General features: G+C 54.5%; 1 non-coding gene across 1 annotated transcript in view; it reads right to left on the reverse strand.

Moving 5' to 3' along the window:
• The window catches only part of LOC126321815 (small subunit ribosomal RNA), a 1893-nt gene extending 179 nt beyond the window's left edge, over positions 1-1714 (reverse strand). The window contains exon 1 of the ribosomal RNA XR_007558552.1: positions 1-1714. This exon is cut by the window's left edge and continues 179 nt beyond it. This is a non-coding gene — a ribosomal RNA (small subunit ribosomal RNA).
• Between the last annotated feature and the right edge of the window lie 3286 nt (positions 1715-5000).

Genomic DNA, 5000 nt, shown 5'->3' on the forward strand with positions numbered 1-5000 from the left:
GGCAGGGACGTAATCAACGCGAGCTTATGACTCGCGCTTACTGGGAATTCCTCGTTCATGGGGAACAATTGCAAGCCCCAATCCCTAGCACGAAGGAGGTTCAGCGGGTTACCCCGACCTTTCGGCCTAGGAAGACACGCTGATTCCTTCAGTGTAGCGCGCGTGCGGCCCAGAACATCTAAGGGCATCACAGACCTGTTATTGCTCAATCTCGTGCGGCTAGAAGCCGCCTGTCCCTCTAAGAAGAAAAGTAATCGCTGACAGCACGAAGGATGTCACGCGACTAGTTAGCAGGCTAGAGTCTCGTTCGTTATCGGAATTAACCAGACAAATCGCTCCACCAACTAAGAACGGCCATGCACCACCACCCACCGAATCAAGAAAGAGCTATCAATCTGTCAATCCTTCCGGTGTCCGGGCCTGGTGAGGTTTCCCGTGTTGAGTCAAATTAAGCCGCAGGCTCCACTCCTGGTGGTGCCCTTCCGTCAATTCCTTTAAGTTTCAGCTTTGCAACCATACTTCCCCCGGAACCCAAAAGCTTTGGTTTCCCGGAGGCTGCCCGCCGAGTCATCGGAGGAACTGCGGCGGATCGCTGGCTGGCATCGTTTATGGTTAGAACTAGGGCGGTATCTGATCGCCTTCGAACCTCTAACTTTCGTTCTTGATTAATGAAAACATACTTGGCAAATGCTTTCGCTTCTGTTCGTCTTGCGACGATCCAAGAATTTCACCTCTAACGTCGCAATACGAATGCCCCCGCCTGTCCCTATTAATCATTACCTCGGGTTCCGAAAACCAACAAAATAGAACCGAGGTCCTATTCCATTATTCCATGCACACAGTATTCAGGCGGGCTTGCCTGCTTTAAGCACTCTAATTTGTTCAAAGTAAACGTGCCGGCCCACCGAGACACTCAACTAAGAGCACCCTGGTAGGATTTCAACGGGGTCCGCCTCGGGACGCGCAAGCACGCCTTCGGCTCGCCCCACCGGCAGGACGTCCCACGATACATGCCAGTTAAACACCGACGGGCGGTGAACCAACAGCGTGGGACACAAATCCAACTACGAGCTTTTTAACCGCAACAACTTTAATATACGCTATTGGAGCTGGAATTACCGCGGCTGCTGGCACCAGACTTGCCCTCCAATAGATACTCGTTAAAGGATTTAAAGTGTACTCATTCCGATTACGGGGCCTCGGATGAGTCCCGTATCGTTATTTTTCGTCACTACCTCCCCGTGCCGGGAGTGGGTAATTTGCGCGCCTGCTGCCTTCCTTGGATGTGGTAGCCGTTTCTCAGGCTCCCTCTCCGGAATCGAACCCTGATTCCCCGTTACCCGTTACAACCATGGTAGGCGCAGAACCTACCATCGACAGTTGATAAGGCAGACATTTGAAAGATGCGTCGCCGGTACGAGGACCGTGCGATCAGCCCAAAGTTATTCAGAGTCACCAAGGCAAACGGACCAGACGAGCCAATCCGATTGGTTTTGATCTAATAAAAGCGTCCCTTCCATCTCTGGTCGGGACTCTGTTTGCATGTATTAGCTCTAGAATTACCACAGTTATCCAAGTAACGTGGGTACGATCTAAGGAACCATAACTGATTTAATGAGCCATTCGCGGTTTCACCTTAATGCGGCTTGTACTGAGACATGCATGGCTTAATCTTTGAGACAAGCATATGACTACTGGCAGGATCAACCAGGGAGCTGCGTCAACGAGAGCTGAGCAGCCGGCCGCCCGGGAGTGTGTCCCGAGGGCCCGCGCGAACACGCAAGCGTCCGCTCAATTATTCTGCAAACAGGAGGAGGCTGAGCTCCCCTGCACGATACACCTCGAAACCCTCTCAGGTCCCGGCGGCGCGCAGCGCCGTCCTAAGTACTTGGTCGGGTTCGAGAGAGGCGCAATCGCCCGGAGATGGGCGAGTAGACGCTTTCAGTGCGAACACCCGTGCTCCCAACTGAGCTTGCCGCTGCCGACAGAGGCCCGGGAGCGTGCTGTCGTGGCATTGCCGGCGGGAAACAACACGCGCCACCTACGGTGACCGGCAGCTCCAACGCCAGCGCCACAGAAGGGCAAAGCCCCACTTGGGTGCAGAAGCGAACTCTCCCAGCACAGCGCACGCGCCAACACGTCCGCAGAGCTGCGATACAAACCACCTGCGAGAACCGCTGGGGGCGACCGAGCAGCAGACGGCGTCGCGACGCCGAGTGCCGGGCGGCGGCGCATCCTCAACGCACACAGTCCGCAATCGGACCAGCACACTGCAGATGTCCACCGCGCTTCGCACCGGGCTCGGCAGAACCCACTTTGGCCGCCTGGCGCCGCGCGCAGGGTGCGCCGGCGCATAGCTGGGACGCCAGCCGGGCCCGTCGGCCGGCGCTCCTGCCACTGGGCGCCCCCCACCAGCCGGCTGTAGTGCGTGCGCTCACGCAGCGCGCGGCCAGCACGCCGGGCGGCCCCCCCTCACCGGCCGGGGACTGTCCCGCCAAGCCACAGCCTCGTATCGCTTCATACCCACATGGCCAACTCAGGTTCGGGGGCATGGCGGGTACCGCCGAAACAACCGGTTCATAGATGTACCGATCGTCGCTATCACCGATGCACCTGCAGCGCGAACAACCGCTCAACAACTGATTTCCAGTTCATTTGCGGATCTTTGGCAGCAAACGTATACGTCAATCTACATTTGCGAAATCTACGATTCTGGCATGCCTGCATGTTATGTGTCACGACACGCTACATCAGCCCACATACACACTGCGGCATGTACACGAGAGAACACGTGGAAGATGGTCCGCGCACGTGTGCAATGTCCCTTGCGCGGTCGACTGTCAACCGGCCTCTGTAGCATGTCGCAGATGTGGAACGCGGTCCACCGTGCTATCATGTTGTGTGGGGCAATACGATTAAATAGGAAAACCCTCGTCGCTACATCAACAGACGGCTCACGCTGATTCCCGGCAGAGGGAGGAGGGGGGGGGGGGGGGCCAACATGCAATACTTTCGTCCGTACCTACCTACCACATGTCTGTACGGCGTACAACAGTGCAATCTCGCTGTAATGGGGAGACGAGACAAGTAGCATCGTGCACAACATATGGCCCTTATGATTCGCCATTGTAGGGCGCAGCCGGTGTACGGTCAAGCATGTGCCACATTATGTCACTCAGTACGTAACGACGGATGATCAGTGTGGGTTACGCGTACATCAGCGGACAGTCCACACAGGCCGTACCACAACGTACACTGACTGCATCGACAACCGAATGCAACTGAACAGCTGCAAGGCTCATTTCACAAACAAACGCCTGACCGACCAGCTTGGAAGGGCAGGAGGGGAGGGCGATATTCGTTCTGTAGCGGTACACCCTTCCAGTGGTTAGCGGGACTGTGTAGAAAGTACGCAACACTCGAAAGACCTTTATGTGAGGGTACGCACCATGGCATCAAGAAATACACATGACACCAGAGGATCCAAGCAGTGAACTATGTTCAGAGGGTTGCTGTTAGGCAAAGCTACATTCCTGTGACGTTACATGTGACAGTTAAGGTGCAGTGTAAGTTAGGTTAAGGTGCAGCGTAAGTTAGGTTAAGGTGCAGCGTAAGTTAGGTTAAGGTGCAGCGTAAGTTAGGTTAAGGTGCAGCGTAAGTTAGGTTAAGGTGCAGCGTAACTTGGGTTAAGGTGCAGCGTAACTTGGGTTAAGGTGCAGCGTAACTTGGGTTAAGGTGCAGCGTAACTTGGGTTAAGGTGCAGCGTAACTTGGGTTAAGGTGCAGCGTAACTTGGGTTAAGGTGCAGCGTAACTTGGGTTAAGGTGCAGCGTAACTTGGGTTAAGGTGCAGCGTAACTTGGGTTAAGGTGCAGCGTAACTTGGGTTAAGGTGCAGCGTAACTTGGGTTAAGGTGCAGCGTAACTTGGGTTAAGGTGCAGCGTAACTTGGGTTAAGGTGCAGCGTAACTTGGGTTAAGGTGCAGCGTAACTTGGGTTAAGGTGCAGCGTAACTTGGGTTAAGGTGCAGCGTAACTTGGGTTAAGGTGCAGCGTAACTTGGGTTAAGGTGCAGCGTAACTTGGGTTAAGGTGCAGCGTAACTTGGGTTAAGGTGCAGCGTAACTTGGGTTAAGGTGCAGCGTAACTTGGGTTAAGGTGCAGCGTAACTTGGGTTAAGGTGCAGCGTAACTTGGGTTAAGGTGCAGCGTAACTTGGGTTAAGGTGCAGCGTAACTTGGGTTAAGGTGCAGCGTAACTTGGGTTAAGGTGCAGCGTAACTTAGGTTAAGGTGCAGCGTAACTTAGGTTAAGGTGCCAACGTGGGTTAGGTTAAGGGGCCAACGTGGGTTAGGTTAAGGGCCAACGTGGGTTAGGTTAAGGGCCAACGTGGGTTAGGTTAAGGGCCAACGTGGGTTAGGTTAAGGGCCAACGTGGGTTAGGTTAAGGGCCAACGTGGGTTAGGTTAAGGGCCAACGTGGGTTAGGTTAAGGGCCAACGTGGGTTAGGTTAAGGGCCAACGTGGGTTAGGTTAAGGGCCAACGTGGGTTAGGTTAAGGGCCAACGTGGGTTAGGTTAAGGGCCAACGTGGGTTAGGTTAAGGGCCAACGTGGGTTAGGTTAAGGGCCAACGTGGGTTAGGTTAAGGGCCAACGTGGGTTAGGTTAAGGGCCAACGTGGGTTAGGTTAAGGGCCAACGTGGGTTAGGTTAAGGGCCAACGTGGGTTAGGTTAAGGGCCAACGTGGGTTAGGTTAAGGGCCAACGTGGGTTAGGTTAAGGGCCAACGTGGGTTAGGTTAAGGGCCAACGTGGGTTAGGTTAAGGGCCAACGTGGGTTAGGTTAAGGGCCAACGTGGGTTAGGTTAAGGGCCAACGTGGGTTAGGTTAAGGGCCAACGTGGGTTAGGTTGCCAGAGATGTGTCAAATCAGGATGTACGTTTGGCTGGTGTCAGGTGGTGGGTTGGTTCGATGCCTTTATAAGGAGTGTGGCCAAAGGGTATTTTATTAC

The sequence above is a fragment of the Schistocerca gregaria genome, unplaced genomic scaffold (assembly GCF_023897955.1).
Source record: "Schistocerca gregaria isolate iqSchGreg1 unplaced genomic scaffold, iqSchGreg1.2 ptg000772l, whole genome shotgun sequence".
NCBI classification, from domain to species: domain Eukaryota; kingdom Metazoa; phylum Arthropoda; class Insecta; order Orthoptera; family Acrididae; genus Schistocerca; species Schistocerca gregaria.